The sequence below is a fragment of the Bos javanicus genome, chromosome 6, assembly GCF_032452875.1.
Source record: "Bos javanicus breed banteng chromosome 6, ARS-OSU_banteng_1.0, whole genome shotgun sequence".
Lineage (NCBI taxonomy): Eukaryota > Metazoa > Chordata > Mammalia > Artiodactyla > Bovidae > Bos > Bos javanicus.
In genome coordinates, this window is record NC_083873.1 from 14,470,196 (window position 1) to 14,490,161 (window position 19,966).

Below are 19,966 nucleotides of genomic sequence, written 5' to 3' on the forward strand. Positions count from 1 at the left end.
ACTAAACTGAAAAGTTAAATACACGTTTTTGTGTTTTACTGCCCTGCTTGATATACATGAAGCAATGGATATAAGACAACTCATTTTTACTGCATCTTTTACTGTTCTTAGGTTGCCTAAAACATTTAAATATAAATAAAATGAGTATAGCAAAAATAATGAAAACTAATGGCAGGTAACTACAAATAATGGGATGTGAATTATTTCTGCCCTTATCCGGGGAAAATTGGGTCACAGCTAAACGAACACTTCTGTAACTGTTGTCAACAGTGAGCACATTGAGAATGGGTATTCCACAGATAACACCTGGTTTAACGTGTACTGCCCATGGGACATCCATTTCTACTACAGCCACATAAGTGCTTCGAATCTTAAAGTACCCACAGCTACACCTGTGACTGGAGCCAACTATCTCTTTTATCCCCCACCAGGACAAACCAATGTGTAGGCAGCTTTCTTTGCTTAGACATGGAAGCAGTTTTAATACTGGCCCTTGTGAAGCCACAATGTACCAAAAGTACGATGCCAAACTTTTATTTCCTGTTTAGTCACTCAGTTGAGTCCGACTCTGCAACCACATGGACTGCAGCACGCCAGGCTTCCCTGGCCTTCACCATCTCCTGAACCTTGCTCAAACTCATGTCCATTGAGTTGGTGATGCAATCCAACCATCTCATCCTCTGTCATCCCCTTCTCCTCCTGCCTTCAGTCTTTTCCAGCATCAGGGTCTTTTCTAATGAGTTGGTTTTTCACATCAGGTGGCCTTAGTATTGGAGCTTCAGCTTCAGCATCAGTCCTTCCAATGAATAGTCAGGATTGATTTCCTTTAGGATGGACTGTTTTGAGCTCCTTGCAGTCCAAGGGGTTTCAAGGAGAGTCTTAAAGAGCCTTCTCAAATACCACAGTTCAAAAGCATCGATTCTTCAGTGCCCAGCCTTCTTTACGGTCCAACTCTCACATCCATACATGACTACTCAGAAACAGAAGCCAAGCTTTTATAACTTGTATAAAATTTCCATGTCCCCATATTGGCCACCTCAAGATGAAAACAGATAACTCCCGATATGTTAATTGGCTCTATGCTGGGCTTAGTCACTCAGTCATGTCCAACTCTTTGTGACCTCACCAAGCCCTCCAGGCTACTCTGTCCATGGGGATTCCCTAAGCAAGAATACTGGACTGGGTTGCCATACCCTCCTCCAGGGGAACTTCCCAACCCAGGCATCAAACCCAGGTCTCCTGCATTGCAGGTGGATTCTTTCCCATCTGAGCTACCAGGGAAGCCCATGAATACTGGAGTGGGTAGCCTATCCCTTTCCAGGGGATCTTCCTGACCCAGGAATTGAACTGGGGTATCCTGCTTTGCAGGCAGATTCTTTACCAGCTGAGCTACTAGGGAAGCCTGTTAACTGGCTCTACTCCTTCAATATTAAACATAAAAAACACATGGAACATATAGAAATTCAAACAGCAGTAACATTAACCTATGAGAAATCATAAATAATTATCAGTAGATAGCATAGATGACAGATGGTCTATGGTGCAAGTTTTACAATGAGGCAGAAAAAATTTGGAAGGCTGGGCAATTTTCTCCTTCATCTGCTTCAGCTTCATCTCTTTGGGTATCCAGTGTCCACAGGTCAAGTTGTCTCTCAGTAACTGTATTATTAACGTGCTGTTTTTGTGTGACCCTTCGCTTAATGTATCAAGTTCAGCAATGGCTCCATCAAATGCTGTTTTTGCACGAGAGCCAATTTTCTCAGGGGACTTCAAAATCTCATAATAGAACACAGAAGTTAAGGGAGAGATCCAATCTGATAGGATGTGTTGGTTGTGTTTACTTTTTGCTGATTTCAAAAGCTTCTTGGTATGCTTGCCATGACTGATCCACAATCCCTCTCTTATCATCACAAGCAACAACCTTAGCCAAAGAATAGTAGTAGTCTCCTTTTATTTTCAAACAGAAGACTTTGCTCTCTGCTTGTGAAGCACTGGGGATCAAGAACTTTCCCAAAAGAAACAGTATATCATTGCAGATATCTCTCAGCCTTGTCTCCATTTTCTCTCTGTTCTTGAACCATCTGCTGTTTTCTCTCAGCACCTTTATCTTTTGATCAATACTTGAGACAAGCCTCCAAGATGACCTACAGGCTCCTACAACCTTTTTATAAGCATATAAGTCTTCACTGAGTGAAGACTCCTCTCCTCAATGGATAATTCAGCTCCTTGCTCAGTTACAGACTTCATACAGGCTGCCATATCATCATCTCGCTCAGCCTGCTCGGCCAGTTTGGCCTTCTGCACCAGTATATTTTTATCTATGTTCTGTGTCTGGAGTAGGTATGGCAGACAGATGGGACTCAGCAGTCTCTGGGCGGCAGTGCCAAGGCTGAGATTCTACCTGGAGTGTTTTAAGAGACAGACTTCTTACATCTTTTCCTGCAGGAGCAAGAAAACATACGTGGCTATTCAGGTTAAGTGCAGTCTAGACGTGTCCACAAGGACTTGGGCTGAAGGTTGGCTGCACCTGGGAAGATTGCCTGTACTTTCAGTTCAGTTCAGTCACTCAGTCGTGTCTGACTCTTTGCGACCCCATGAATCGCAGCACGCCAGGCCTCCCTGTCCATCACCAACTCCTGGAGTTCACACAGACTCACGTCCATCGAGTCGGTGATGCCATCCAGCCATCTCATCCTCTGTTGTCCCCTTCTTCTCCTGCCCCCAATCCCTCACAGCATCAGAGTCTTTTCCAGTGAGTCAACTCTTTGCATCATGTGGCCAAAGTATTGGAGTTTCAGCTTTAGCATAATTCCTTCCAAAGAAATCCCAGGGCTGATCTTCAGAATGGACTGGTTGGATCTCCTTGCAGTCCAAGGGACTCTCAAGAGTCCTCTCCAACACCACAGTTCAAAATCATCAATTCTTTGGCGCTCAGCTTTCTTCACAGTCCAACTCTCACATCCACACATGACCACTGGAAAAACCATAGCCTTGACTAGACAGACCTTTGTTGGCAAAGTAATGTCTCTGCTTTTCAATATGCTATCTAGGTTGGTCATAACTTTCCTTCCAAAGAGTAAACATCTTTTAATTTCATGGCTGCAATCACCATCTGCAGTGATTTCGGAGCCCCCAAAAATAAAGTCTGACACTGTTTGCACTGTTTCCCCATCTATTTCCCATGAAGTGATGGGACCAGATGCCGTGATCTTCATTTTCTGAATGTTGAGCTTTAAGCCAACTTTTTCACTCTCCTCTTTCACTTTCATCAAGAGGCTCTTTAGTTCCTCTTCACTTTCTGCCATAAGTGTGGTGTCATCTGCATATCTGAGGTTATTGATATTTCTCCCAGCAATCTTGATTCCAGCTTGTGCTTCTCCCAGCCCAGCGTTTCTCATGATATACTCTGCATAGAAGTTAAATAAGCAGGGTGACAATATACAGCCTTGACGTACTCCTTTTCCTATTTGGAACCAGTCTGTTGTTCCATGTCCAGTTCTAACTGTTGCTTCCTGACCTGCATACAGGTTTCTCAAGAGGCAGGTCAGGTGGTCTGGTATTCCCATCTCTTTCAGAATTTTCCACAGCTTAGGAAAGAGCAAAGAAGAACATACTGTCTATAGTGGGTGAATGTTCTTCAAAATCTCTGTTTCATCTTTATTTGGTTATATACTTCGGGAGCCCAAAGAGGTGAATTCCTTATCAGTGACAGTCCTTGGGTGGGTGATACCCCAACACTTCTAAAATTAGTTTGTATATTTTTCTGTGAACTTTTAAGACTATGTGCTCTAAAACTTGTATTTATTTTAGACTGAAAATGCAATCAGGTAATTTCTCTGATTTCCATGGTCAGGAAAAACCAAGAGCATACTTTTCTTTTTACATAGGCTCTTTCTCCTATTGGGAGAGAAATAAAAAGAGCAAAATGTATGTATTTTGTACTTTCCCTATTAGGTTTCCTTTTATTATGCTTCTAAAATAAAGTAGGGGAAACATGTGAGATGTGTTTTTACACATACATATTGTACTAATGGGCTTCTCAGGTGGCTCAGGGGGTAAAGATGCAATGCAAGAGACACAGCAGGTGCAGGTTCGATCCCTGGGTCAGGAAGATTCCCTGGAGGAGAGCATGGCAAACCACTCTGGGATTCTTGCCCGGAGAATCCTATGGACAGAGGAGCCTGGCGGGCTACACACAGGGCCGCAAAGAGTTAACACAACTGAAGCAACTGAGGACACACACATTGTCCTAATGGAAAATATAATAGGAGTTATTTGGTACTCAAAGGAAAAAGATGAACTATCATTTAAGAAACGTTGCTTAAATAGCATATATGTTGACTCCTCTCTTTCTAAAATTAAAAAAAAAATTAACAGCATGAAAATTACATAATTTTCCTTCATTCAAATTTGAAAATAATATATAAAATAATATAAAATTTAAAAATCCATAAAACATAGGATTTATAGCATTACACCTAAAATTCAGAATCCTATCAAATTTGTGCTATTAAAAATGCTCTTTATCTCATGAAAAGCTTTGGCAAAACTGTTTCAGAAAATGCAGAGTGACAGGACACATTTCCCCCTTTCACCAAATCACCTTACTTTTGTGAATTTCTGTCAAAACTTAGTTATTCATTCAATGTGGAAATAAAGAGCAGTCACATTTGTTCAGTGGAGAAAATTTTTTTTCTTTTTAATATTCAACTCATAAAGCTGTACCAATAGATAACAGAGTTTAACAGGTTGATTAGAACTAAGATATTTTAAATTTAAGTTGGAAGAACTCTAACTTGCATGTGTTATTGGGCCACAGAAGTTTGAGAAACTAACAACAGAGGCGAATTCTGTTTGATGGCAGTGACACTGAAACTTTTCTCACCCCTCAGATAACATGGTTAATGTCGGGTAACCCTACTGGAAGTATCTTCTCATGTATTTTGTAACTTCATGGGTCTTTCAAAGGATAGTTTATTTATTATATTGTAATAAATAATATTTATGTATTAAGAAAAATATAGCAGTACTATTTAATACTCTTCAAGAGACTTTCAATCCAAGAAGAAAAGTCATTTCATAAACTCTGAAGCTCATTAACCTTCATAAAATACTGGTGAGTTAGGTGGCAAATGTTACTCTTCTCAGTTCATAGATGACTGATCTGAAGCACCAAGAGGTTAACTGATTTTTCCAATTCACAAAACAAGTCACGGCACAAAGTGAGGTCATGCAGAATTCTTGACTGTTGGTTCATATAGGGTTCTACTCTCTGGACAAGTGCTTTATTAAATAAGCTCTTATTGATTATCATTTTCTGGGTAATGCCATTTGGCATTTGTCCAAATATTTTGCTCATGACACAATTATCACTTCACAAAGGACAAAACTGTCAGAACTACCCAAATACTATAATAGTTTGGATCATTACAGTTGAAAAATCAAAGGAAAAATTCCAGGCTGCTTTGTCCTAGTGAAACTATTAAAATATATGAATATTTAAAAAATTAATAGCGTGTTTTCACCAATAAGTAAATAAACATCACATTTAATGTACCTTCTATAAGGAAGTCTTCAAATATAATATATGGGAGAAAATCAGACACATTTTTATTTATTGTTGCTAATGTAAAAGCAAAAGAATATCCAATTTTTTAAAAAAATTAGAAGTAGTAAGGAAAATAGGGATTCTATGAACACATTTGATGTGATATTGTTAAAAGCTATGTGATGGTTTAAAATGGGCTCCTTTTTATTATTTTTCTACCATCGTATGCTTTTTAAAGGGCTTCCCTCATGGCTCAGTGATAGAGTCCACCTGCAAATGCAGGAGACTCGGGTTCAGTCTTGGGGTCGGGAAGATCCCCTGGAGAAGGAAATGGCAACCCACTCCAGTATTCTTGCCTGGAAAATCCCATGAACAGAGAGCCTGACAGGCTATAGTCCATGGGGTTGCAAAAGAGTCAGACATGACTTAGTGACTAAACAATGACAAATATATTTTAATTTTTAATTTAAAATATTAAAATAAGTAAATTATTGAGAACAACTTCTAGAACACGTAAAATAATTATTCAAAATAAAAATAAAATTCAAGTATGCATATTTGGCAGTGGACATCAATTTGATGTATTTTGACCAGTGATCTAGAGTGTTGTTTAATGCCAAAACCAATTCAGATAAATAGAGTGTTTCCCAAGTTGTAAAAGGGCTTCCCTAGTGGCTCAGATGTTAAAGAATTCACCTGCAATGCGGGAGACCTGGGTTCAATCCCTGGGTTTGGAAGATCCTCTGGAGAAGGAAATGTCAACCCACTCCAGTCTTCTTGCCTGGAGAATTCCATGGACAGAGGAGCCTGGTGGGCTACAGTCCATGGCATCACAGAGTCTGACACGACTGAGTGACTAACACTTTCACTTCAAGTTGTAAAATGTTGAAACCAGTGAACCAGAAAGGTTGCTCAGCCATATCTGACTTACTGCGACCCCGTGGACTGTAGCCTACTAGGCTCCTCCGTCCATGGAATTTTCCAAGCAAGAGTACTGGAGTGGGTTGCCATTTCCTTCTCCAGGAAGATCTTCCTGATTGAGGGACTAAACCCAGGTCTCCTGCATTGCAGGCAGATGCTGAGCCACCAGGGAAGCCTCCAGGAAAATGCTGAAAGATGATCTTATATGTCAGCTTTCTTTTAGTGACAAAATAGAAAGAAGTGGTTTTTCAATATTAAATAGTGTGGTCATTTATTAATTGTATGGGAAACTACTTCCCTTTTCTTGCCTCAGTTTCCTTATCTATAAAAATGGAAATAGTAACACACTTCATAGCATTGTGTAAAGTCAATAAAAGACTTAAAATAGTATTTGACACAGAATAAGCAGTTGATGAATATTGTGTAATTATTATTAGTTCCCTTTTCAATAGCCCTGTGGCAGATTCATGTTGATGTATGGCAAAACCAATACAATATTGTAAAATAATTAGCCTCCAATTAAAATAAATTAAATAAATAAATAAAAATTTAAAAAAAAACCTTCTTTCAGTCAGTTTTTACCTCTGAACCTCCTTATTTCTCTCAGATTTTACCTTAGAATCTCCTTCTTTCTGTCAGATTCTTTACCATCTGAGCCACCCAGGATGTACTAGAAGAACTAAAGTTTAAAATTTATGGATGCTGCTTGATTGGAAAAATTTTCTTGAAATGAAATCAACACTAGAAAATAGATCTGAGAGATTGGGAAATGGAAAAAACTGGAGAACTGAACGTATTTGAACTCATGGACTATCCATACATGAAAACAGTTCTATTCATGAGCTCTTCTGATATATGGGGGAATATACTTCCTTTTTCACTTATGTCAATTTGGGATTCTATCTCCAATAATATAAATTCAGTAATTACCACATAAACAGAATTGAATTAAATTGAATTGAGATTGTTTCCATTGCCACAATTCAACAGTAAACACACTTATCCATTGATTGAAGATATACCTAACAAAAATTAATTATAGAGTAGATTCTGGTTTGTGATATTAGTAGCCCCTGATGCAATCTTTTCCAATTCCCAATGTAATGCTTAAGAAGCACCAAAATTAGTGAAGTCTAAATGACACTGAAAATTAGCACAGAGATCAGCCCTGGGATTTCTTTGGACGACAGAGGATGAGATGGCTGGATGGCATCACTGACTCGATGGACATGAGTCTGAGTGAACTGCGGGAGTTGGTGATGGACAGGGAGGCCTGGCGTGCTGCGATTCATGGGGTTGCAAAGAGTCGGACACGACTGAGCGACTAATCTGATCTGATCTGATGATTCTATTGCCAGAACCTGGAAAGAGTTTCCACTAGCAGTAAAGTTGATAAAAACAGAATTGAAAAATACCAATCATCATGCACTACAGAATATTAAAAAAAAAAAAGAAAAGAAAATCCTCATTGTGTCAAAGTGATGGAAATAATTCTCATGCACCATTTCCTCTTTCTGATAAACAGGCTCTAAATTAACCTGAAAACTCTAGGAGCATTTTCTACTGCCTGGTACCTCTGTTTCTCTCTTTCCTTTTTCTTCAACTCCACAAATCCCCCATTAGTTTATTCTCTGTGAGCAAATGTTCGCTAGGCAGAAGGTAAGATGGAATACTGGGGGTTTATTGTCAACCTGAGTTTCATCAGAATAGGAGAAACTCATTTCAGGATATCATAACTTCACAAGATACATGCCTACCAAGGTCAGATTTGGAACAGCAGTTGTATGTTCTTGCATAGCCTCCAGCTTTAGATCTAAAACTGTAAATCATGCACAGAGAGTGAATCTGGTTAAGACCATATATGGACTGATTCTAAGTGCATTTAGATTTAACATTTTCTGAGGATCAAACTTATTTCTCCTAGTTTTAGAATAAGTAAAAAAGAAATAATACACCATTATAAAAACAAGATAAAAACAAGCCAGGACCAATTGGAAGACTAAGAGGAGGAATAGACCTCAAAAAACAAAATGACACAGAGAAGGAATATTTTATAAAATTAAATGTCATTCTCAATATACAAAGATCTATGGTTCTTTGATGTGGAAAGAAAAAGCTAAAGAAAAAGCTGGAAGACTAAAATCAACCTGATGTTATAAAAAAAGTTTACTGTAACTAAGTAGAATTACATAAAAGCTAAAAATTTAACAGCAATATGAAAATAATATGGGAAGCATTAAAGAATAGGATTTATTCTTTTCCAATTTTTGGCTTCTTTCAATCTTTGACATTAGATTTTTCTAATACTTATTTTTTTTAATACTGAGCTACTGAAAAATAGATTACGGAAGGAAAAGTTGAAGCAGGAGTTTGACAGGTATGAGGAGGGAAAGATGACATCTCTAGTGTGGGTAAACCAAGATTTCTATGGGTTGAGACTTTAAGTTCAATACTACTGAGTTATATGTTCCCCTTAAGAGTAAAGACCTCAAAAACAAGTAAATGGGAATTGATTTCTGTTATTGTATGTGATGTGCTCTTGGGGGAAAAATTAACACCACCAAATTCATAGAATCAAATAGTGAAATGATGATTGCCATAGGCTGAGGGGACAGGAAAATGGGGAGTTATTAATCAGAAGGCAGAAAGTTTCAGTTAATTATGATCAATAAGCTCTAGAGATCTGCTATATCCACTGTAACTAAATCAACAACAGTGGAATGTACACTTAATTTGTTAAGAAGGTAGATCTTGAGTGTTCTTACTGGAATAAGATAACTAATTTTTTTCTTTTTAAGAGAAGAATGACGAGGAAAAACAAAGTACCTGGAATTAGAGGGACTTAATATATGATTTAAGTTAATTTTCTTTTGTTACAATTAAGCTTTATAGATCAAATAGGTAAAAATTCAAAATTAATAAATCTTAATCCCAAACTTACCAGAAATGAGACAAGAGAAAAGCTTAAATGCACATTGTCATTAATGAGTTGAAACAAAATTAAGGAATCAAAGAAGGGGGTGATAAATGTTATAGTAAGAGTTATGATGCTGTGCATTAAATTAGTCAAATGGGATATTCATTAGAAACTTGTTCTTAAAAGTGTTCAAAATTTTAGAATGTATGCCTAAAGACAGAATGGATAATGGTAAAATAAAATGTTAGTAATGATATTCTTGAGCTTCCCTGATAGCTCAGATGGTAAAGAATCTGCCTGAAATGCAGGAGACCTGGGTTCAATCCGTGGGTCAGAAGGATCCCTTGGAGAAGGAAATGGCAACCCACTCCAGTATTCTTGCCTGGAGAATCCCATGGACAGAGGAGCCTGGTGAGCTACAGTCCATGGGGTCTCAAAGAGTCAAACATGACTGAGCAATTAACAGAGACAGAATGATGTTCTTGTTCCTAATTCCTCCCAAAACCTAGAAAGTGAAGAAAGATGGTGACAAGATGTGAAAGGAGTAAAGATAAGTTTATCTTGTCTCAAAGTATATCCCTTCTTGATTTTGATAAATAGATAAATATGTTTAAAATGTTCTTTAAGCATAAAGTATCTCAGAGAGGACGGGGTTGAGCCCCACGTGCCCATACAGCGGCTTCCCATTAGCTATTTCACGCTTGGCAGCGTGTGGAGGTCAGTTCCACTCTCTCAATTTGTCCCACACTCTCCTTCCCCCACTGTGTCCAAAGTCTGTTCTCTTCACCTGTGTCTCTGTTCCTGCCCTACAAATTGGTTCATCAGCACCATTTTTCCAGATTCCATATATGAGTTAATATATTATGCAAAATTTGTTTTTTATCTTTCTGACTTCCTTCACTCTGTATAACAGGATGTAGGTTTATCCACCCCACTAGAACTGACTCAAATGTGTTTCTTTTTATGGCTGAGTAATATTCCATTGTATATATGCACTACAGCTTCCTTATCCACTTATCTATTGATGGGAGGGATGGGGTAGGTGGTGGCAGGGAGGTCAAGGAGAGAGGGGACATATGTGCCCTTGTGGCTGATTCATGTTGTTGTACGGCAGAAGCCAACATAATATTCTAAAGCAATTGTCCTCCAATTAAAAATAACTTTAAAAATAAAACTAAAATATGACTAATAGATTTCTAAAAATTTAAAGTCCTAAAGACTTAAAAAGTTGGAAAAGCAAGCATGTTGAAAACAAAAAGAAAGAAAATATTTAAATAAAATTTTAATGACATTAGAATACTGCATTATTTAGTACAGCAAGAAGCCTGTGAAAATAAATACATGATATAGACTCAATTGTCCAACTCAATAAGAAATAACCAAAATGTTAGTGGTGGTTGTATTTAGCAGTATGATGATAAATTGTTTTTTTTTTTCCTATGAAATTGTCTTTGTTTTATGTATGGAGTACAAAATTACATTTGTAGTCAGAAAATAAGGTTTTATTTTAAAAAGAGCAGAAGCAAATGTGGCCACTGATGTAGACTAATTCTAGATTGTGAGGCAGAGAAACAAAGAGTTGAGGAAATTTGAGAAGAACTGAAGTGTTTGAAGCAAGAATTCAGAAGTATTATAAAAAGATGTACATACTTGTGGGGCAAGAAAGAGGAGAATATAGCTTATATTTGCAGCTGTGTTTTTCTGAATTTAAAGACTGCTCCTGGGAGCACAATTTAAATGGAGATAAAAGCATGATTGAGTCTAATAAAATAATGGAGTTTATAAAGTCTATCTTCCAATTGAGTCAATATCTTTTTTTGTTTTCATTTGTTTGTTTATTCTTAAGCTATATACCTTCTTTTGCAAATCTGTAGAATTATTAGGAAAAAATTCCTGCCTTTGCTTTGCCAGTGCCTTGACAAGTGTCTAATAGTCAAAACTATCACGGCTTCGTATTTCTTCCCACACCAAAGTCTCTTTTACATGATTCATTTATAAAGCATTAACATTTAAGTAACCTATCAAATGTCTAAACCAGACCTTACCAAAAATAATGTCAGTTAATAGTGCTCTTTGTCTTAAATCAGATTAATTTTGCATCATCAGTTGGGAGGAGAGTTACCTTGGAGAAACTAAAGCTTTCTCATGGTGACTGTGTTTTGACCTAAAGCTTGTGAGTCACACAGAGCAAACAATTCTCAGCCCCCTTTCCTTTCTTTGTTCACAGGAAGTCAGTGAAGTTTCTGGATTCCTTTTGAAGGGAATTATCAATGTCATTCCAAAGATGGACATACAGGGATCAGTGTTTGGGGGCTGACATAAAATACCTATCGCTATTATCTGTTCCACAGGCTCCTTCTGACTCTTATCTTAGGGGGAATGTTTTAAATCTTTTTCATTCTGTCCACATTGTTTCAACGAATGTTTAATCAGCATTCCTGTCTTCTACTAAGTATGGGACCTTGTGAAATTTCCTTAGTCTTTGTAAAATAAAAGACTTAGACTATATTTATTCATTTGTTCATTTAATCTTCCCACACACTTTTAGTTAGTTCTAAGTATGTGTCAGCCATTTGCTGAGAGTTGAGGATAGAATTCTAAATAAAATAACTTTCTATCTTCATGGAGTTGGGGGTTCAGTAGTGTATGATTTTGGAAATCTTTACATTCCACCATTTATGATTCTATTAGCTCTTCTATAACTGTTAAAGTGTGTCAAGGAGGACTTGAAAAGGCAGACAAGACACCTACTGGAATTTGCCATGGATGTCCTCTCTTCCTGTCAGTCTTTTACTTAATAGCTCCAAGAATTACAAAAGCAAGATCTAGCCAAAAGGGAGCTCTGTCTGCCTCCAGGGGTCAGTCTCTCCTTGAAAATCCTTCCCCGAATTGCCTAAAGCCACTTCTAAGGATCGCAGGCTCTCAGGTAGGAAGAAGCCTTCAAGAATTTTACTTGCATAGAGAAACCAGTGCTAAGTTTTCTTTTAAACGTGAACTGAATCTCAAGCAAGTCTTTCCCTTTGATTGAAATAGAGGGGCTTGTGAGGGTGCGTGTGATTTGTACGCTTACATGCACTTTCATATGTCTTTGAAACCTAGACAAAGATTTTTGCCTTAGGCCACTAAGGGAGGGGATATCACAAAAGGGATTAGCATGCTGTACTTCATAGCATCACATCTTGTATTGGGGTATTAGATCATACTTTTAATTCAAATAACTCCGCATATGTCCAATTCAAGACAGAATCATGAAGGCACATGACTGAAAAGAGAAAAAAGATTGGCTTTACTTTGAAATGAATCTACTAGGATGGTTTACTTGGAAGACGAGTAATCTGAGTGCTTGTACACCCAGCACTAACATTCTAGCCCTACTAAGAGGCCGCTTCATAACCACAGGTGTGTGCCATTTGAGATCCGCCTGCTGTCTAGCACCCCTCCCCACCTTCTTCATTCTATCTTGTCCGGAAAACTCATTGAGCAATTAACAAAATGAAAGCATTCTCCTTCTGGAATTTTGACTTTCAAGGTGGGAATTTAATTTGCAAAACTGCCTACAACTAATTAAAATGAGTAGTCACTGTTGGTTTGAAATGGATTATCTCTGAGAAAATCACACTTCAAATTGTCAAAAGAGGGTTTATATCCTGATTTTGAAAAAGCATTTCCCTCCATTGTAAATGCTTTCTCTGTTCAGCTGACTGATGCTCATTCGAATTAATGGAATCTGAGAAAAAGCCAAACTGAAGATGATTGATACTCCAAGGTTAGTTTTATACATAGATGCTTTACATCACAGTATTTTTGAAAGAATTCTTATTCCTTTTTCCATTGTCTTCTCATTTCTTTCACCTCTGACCACTATTTCTACTGTGTAATATACAACCAAAGAAGTGATGTTTTAGATTTGGTGAATAAATTAAAAATACTTTCTAGCTCATCAGCTGTGTATTTGTATTGCACATTTTCCCCATGACTCTTCACAGTTAATTTCATGATAGTAATCTGAGAACAATTGTGTCATAATTGGAGGGGGTATAGCTATAATTCTGCCAACTTTCAAACAGAGTTCTGTATGTGCCTGAATCTCAGAACATTTTAAGGCAAATTAATTTTTACAAGTTTAATCAAAAATTTAGATTTCATCTCACATAAAAACTTGCATGGACTTATTTTCTTCCATTGATCGACTTGAATTAGTTTGGTTAGTCTAAATATAATAGGTCTACTAACATTTATCATCTTTAGTTAGAGCATTGATAATAGAAAGTGTTTACGATATGCTTTTACCTATGTATGCGCTCATGCCTTTTTCTATACCCAATACTCAGATCTTTCTTTTTAAATAAGTTGATTAACTATTGTATGAACTAATAGATCAAGAAATAGTAAGGATTAAAGGAATTGATGTTTTAAATGTAAGTATCATTAAGCTACTGCTCATTATATGCAGTGGTAATGCAAACAAAAAGTTGTTTTCATGAATCTGAGTAAGGATAAATAATATTAAACAAATTTTAGCAATACAAGAAAACGAACAAAGACAGGATATTATATTTTGATGCCTTACTGTCAGTAAGTTCAGAAAGAGTTTTCTAATTAAATTCTTTCATTAGGAATAATAGTATTTCACACTATATGAACAAATGTATTGACTTAAGTTTTGAATTTCCGAAGAGATTTGAATGCTTGGAAATATAGAAAAGAGCTACTTCTGCTTAATTTTCTTAAATTATTGGAAACCTAATTTGTAATCACAAATAACCAGTGATATTAAACAGAACTGTAATGTAATGTTTAGAAATATCACTCTGAAGTGAACGTGAAATATATATTTTTATACATTTAGTTGCATATATATGTTTTGTTACATTTTGGTGGTTTAGAGCTGATTAGGAATTATCTTTAAGAAAGATATCCAGAACTTAGAAATAGTACTAATAACATTCTGGAAACATTTGCTATGACTAATCTGTCTAGATCATGCCACAACATGTATATAGTTTAAAAGAAAAATAAATGTGCATCATACAGGAATATGCCTGAAATTGAATATTGTGCTAAAAGAAAGAACATTCAGAGAGAATGGGTGATTATAAACTGCAGAGCAGTAACAGGTATTGAAGCAGAAATACAAAATATACTAGGCAGATATTTAAAGCACAAATCCATCTTGAACACACAGAAATGGGCCTGTACATCAATACTTAAATTTTGTTTTCTGGCAATGTGTTGCTCCCATAAATAACATTGATAGTTGACTTAGCTAATTTATGGGTTAACCTAGGTCATTCTCATTAATTTACCAAAAGCTTTAAAGCCATTAGCAGCACTTCCCTTTGATCATTTCTTAAGTTTGCCCCAGGATTCTTTTCTAAAACTGTTAGTTTACCTCTCCCTTTTTTTATGATATAATCCTCAATCTTTCAGTCACGTTGTGTGTTCTTTAGGTGTTGATCTGTGCCCCACTAAATCACTTCAGTTTTCCTTAATGGGTCAGGATTAAGAGTCTCTAACTTGAACACACACTTAGGTGCTTTTTCATGTACATTCCCTATTGCCTTCTATGCCAAGGGCAATGTGGAGCAAATGTCAGCCTTAAAAATCCATATTTTTTATATCTTTGGAAATAATTTTTAGAAAAAGTGGGGGGAAAATGACAATTGCTTGGAGGCATAACCCATAAGAAACAGCAAAATACTCACATCTGCTTCATAAATATATATATATATATATATATACATATACATCCCACAGATTTTGCTATCAATTAGAGAAAGTTTGGCTTAATTTTCTTGTCAAAGCTTTACAAAAAAAAAAGAAGATTTGCATCTTGGAATGAGTTTCTGACTCAAAGGAGGGCAGACTCCACAATCAGGGATTTCACGAGCAACACAGAACATGAGCTGGCATTGCAAAGGGGTAAATTATACTTACTTCATACACGCTATGCCTGATGACATCTATCTACTTGCTGTATCTCAGCCCATAAAAAATGACAAATTCAACACAAAGTCTTCAATCTGACACTGAGACATACACCATAATCTTTCAACAATCTCTGCAACCATAACCATGGATCAAAACAGTCATAAAGGTGCAATAATCATATGAAATAAACATGGATATTTGAGTCAAGAGATCTGTGTTCAGATTTCAGTTCTTCTACTCTTTCTCTGTTCATCTATAAATAAGGACAATGGTATCTTTTCTTTGTGTTGAACTGAGATCACTGGAAATAATAAATGTTTTTCCTAGTACAATTCCTAGGATTCATGGAATATGCACTCAAAATTTATTTCCATAACTGCTTCTACTATGACCAAGAACTCCAACTTTGGGCTAAAAGGAAAGTTTAAAAAAGCAAATGGAAATATCTTTTAATATTTCTGTTGTTACAGAATATTGTCAACAGCCTTGTCCTGAAGGCTGTATTTAAAGACACAGTTAAAGAGGTTATAATTATATCTGGTGCTCTTGCATGGATCTATTCTTGTCATGGCTAAGGACCATGGATTCACCTAAGCTAGGTTTACATAGTAGAAGTATGACAGGGAAGCCCTCATTGTGAATACACACAGCTTTTTAAAAAAGTATTGTGAACTACTTTATTTTTTGAAAGATCTTTGTTTTAACAGTAAATACACACACACAAAATACTCCAATAGTAGTCTCCCAAAAAAGTACCTATTTTTTTGCTTTCCTGTCTTCTCATGCATGGGTTGGCAGTGTTTTTTTTTTTTTTTTCCTAGCTACTGATTTCCCTCTTGGAGTAAAATAGTATATTCTAAAAGATTTAGGACAACCTAGAGTCTTAGGTGATTTTAGATTTCACTGAGACTCATATCAAATGATTAGTATATGTTCAAATGCTTCAAGTTTTTAGAATTAGCCTGGGAAGGAGAATTGTCCCTTTATTAACTGTTGACTAAAGGATATCATGGAGACTTCTACTTTCTTAATTTGAAACCTAAGATCCTTCAGAGCCTGATACATGACAGAACTAAGGGGTAAAGACACTCTATGAAGAGCCTGAATCTATAATTGTGAGTGCCTCAATCACCCCTCATCTTATGTTTTCCTATTACATAGTTCAGAGTGGGGGAAGTGGTTCAGTTCAGTTCAGTCGCTCAGTCATGTCTGTTTTGCGACCCCATGGACTGCAGCACACCAGGCCTCCCTGTCCATCACCAACTCCTGGTGCTTGCTCAAACTCTTGTCCATTGAGTCAGTGATGCCATCCAACCATCTCGTCCTCTGTCGTCCCCTTCTCCTCCTGCCCTCAATCTTTCCCAACATCAAGGTCTTTTCAAATGAGTCAGCTCTTCACATCAGGTGGCCAAAGTATTCGAGTTTCAGCTTCAACATCAGTCCTTCCAGTGAACACCCAGGACCGATTTCCTTTAGGATAGACTGGTTGGATCTCCTTGCAGTCCAAGGGACTCTCAAGAGTCTTCTTCAACACCACAGTTCAAAATCATCAATTCTTTGGCCCTCAGCTTTCTTTATAGTCCAACTCTCACATCCATATATGACTATTGGAAAAACCATAGCCTTGACTAGACGGACCTTTGTTGACAAAGTAATGTCTCTTCTTTCTTATACTTCAAATTGAATTTTATGATATTGATGGCTAGCTAAGCAGAATCATTAGAGCAAAATTCAGTGGGACTAATTTTACCAACCTTTGTTTTGTATATTCTGCTTCTATCAGTTTGTTCTGTTATTGCCTTAGGTTTTTATCTTTTTGTTTTATATATTCTGAGCATATTATAGTGATCAGATCTTCATCTTCTCTGCCTTACAAACTCTCTTTGGTAGCAAATAACAATATCTGAAGTCTATACAAGTCTTTAATACAAAAAATCTAACATAATAAACAATAAATAGATATGCCAAGAGGGAAGACCATATGATCAATGATCAGAAGAAAATCAAATACAAGGAGCTGATTCATATGACCTGTATAATCAGGTTATAGGAGGCAAATTGGGTAAATAAAGGAAAAACTAGGTGAAAGCATGAAAACTTTCAATAGAGAATCAAGGTGTATGAAAATAAAAACTGTAAACTGGAATACTTGAACTGAAAATCGCAAGATCTAGAGTAAAAACTCAGGATTGTAATTTGATTAAAACTCATAATTTAAAAAATATCAGACAGAAAAGAACACAGACTAGTGAATTATAATGGGAAGAACTATGCTGGAGAGTGATTTTATCTTACTTAGAAGTTCATTAGCTAGTCTTTCATGGATGCTGGCAGAAGACAGGAGATCCTTGAGTCCAAAACAAAGAACGTTATTACTCACAGCCCAGCATACAGCATGAACTTCATTTTGTACCAGTGCCTGATGCCTTACAAGCCCACAGAGTAATGCGGGAGGTCGCCCATGTGGATGGCCACACAATGCCACACTGCATTTCAGGAAATAAACACTGATCTAGAGGATTCGCCGCTTTGCTAGCAAGCAGCGATATCCTGGATCTTTGTCCAGCAGTAGATGCTACCTCAGTCCTCAAGACTGCTCATTGAAAACACAACCCTAGAAACTGTCACAGGCAAAATATTGTCAGGCCCTTATGCTCTTGGGCCAAGAACAAGCAGGGTTGCTCAGAGCCCATGGTGGAAATGCAGAAATGCAGAAGAGAATGAAGCACCAGCAAGGGTAAATAAATACTGTGGATAAATAAAACGGAATATAACCTCCACAAAACAATACTTGTAATAGTTTATTCTAAAATATAAGTAGAACTAAAATACATAACAAAAATGCAAAAGATGCAAAGGAGAGAATGCTTTAATGTTTCTAAGACAAACATTTGTTTTGTCAGAAGATGAGAGAATACTTTATATTTTTCTGTTATTAAGAAAGCATGGTATAATCTCTAGGGAAAATGCTAAAAATATATATTATTTTGTTTTTTTTCTCTCTTTTTATTTTTTAAATTATGAAAATATGGTAACACATTTACAGGAGACTTGGAAAATACAGAGCAAAGTTACATATAGTTCCACTATATATTACAATTCTAAAAGAACATATTATTAACAGATTGAAGCCATTGAAAATTTGGTTGGTTGTTCCAGAGCACTGTAAACTCTAACATACAGATATACATTAGAAAAGTAAAGAATAGGTCACCAGTTAGAGAAAAGTCTTAGCATAAAATAAATGGGACAACTATTGTGTAATTATTATTAATAGAAGTGGAAGAATGAGTGTCTGATGCAGGACAAGGAATTACAAAGAAATTACAGGACAGGCTTAAGCGAAACCTTGTCAATAGGAAATGATATATAATCCCATGTATAAAATATAGTATAAGAAGAAATTGAAAATATACTGTTTATTTTTATAATTATTGTCAAGGAAGAGTAAAATACAATTAAGCAAGCTATGGAACACAGGAGGAAAAGCAGGTACAATGTGATCAAGTAACTTGACTTTATAATCATAGGATCAAAAGACTGACTGGCACCTTAAAAATGACTTAAGTCCCAAAGTTACCCTCAGGATAGCCATCTGGTCTCTGTTTAGAATCTCCAGTACCAGAAAGCATCGTGCCTGAGAGATCTAATGTTATTTTTTGACATAAAATTTCAAAATAATTTATTATTTTCCATCCCTGAAACTCTCTTCTGATGCTATTTAGAGTGCACACACCTACTTAAAGGAGGTAGAAAGTCTTTCCACATGATTCAGGACATAACCTTCCATCCACCATCATCCTGTCGTCTTTCCTATCAATTCAGTATGCATTATGCCTCCACCAGAACTTTATCAAATTTTACTGTAGTGTTCTGTTTACATTATGTTTCTGTAGGTGAGGTTTAAGTTTGTTGAGGACCAGAATTGTGTCTGCATCCATGCTGTTTGCTGTTTACCCCTCGTCATTGACACTGATATGGTACGCAGTAGATGCTCAGGGAAAGGTTTGCTCAGCATAGTAAGGTGCATTTTGAAGCCTTTAGTAGCCAATCAGATGGCAGAGAAGTCAGTTTGGGTGCAATCAAAACAGAGAAACCACACACAATTGACTAAGAAAGTTTAATATTAAAAAAGGAACAAAATTGAGTCATTTGTAAAGACATGGATGGACCTAGAGTCTTTCATACAGAGTGAAGAAAGTCAGAAAGAGAAAAAAAATGTTGTATATTAATGCACGCATGTGGGATCTGGAAAAATGGTACAGATGAACCTATTTGCGGGTAGGAATAGAGACAGAGACACAGGGGACTGATGTGTGGACATGGGAAGGGAAGGTGGTAGGATGAATTGGGAGACTGGAACTGACATATGTGCACTGCCGTGGGTAAAGCAGATAGTAGGAACCTAGTGTAAAGCACAGGAAGCTCAGCTTGATGCACTGTGACCACCTGAATGGATGGAATGAGAGGTGGGGAGGGGAGGGAGGCTCAGGAGGGAGTGGATATATATATACACATATAGCTGATTCACTTTTTTGTACAGCAGAAACTAATGCAACATTGTAAAGCAACTATACTCCAAAGAAGCTATTAATTATAACAGGGGATTGGAGCAACAAGGGGCTGGTATATAATGGCTGAAGACAGCT

At 36.8% G+C, this 19,966-nt stretch overlaps 1 pseudogene; it reads right to left on the reverse strand.

Moving 5' to 3' along the window:
- Positions 1–1,549: 1,549 nt before the first annotated feature.
- On the reverse strand, positions 1,550–19,258 carry LOC133250037 (14-3-3 protein zeta/delta-like; annotated as a pseudogene).
- Between the last annotated feature and the right edge of the window lie 708 nt (positions 19,259–19,966).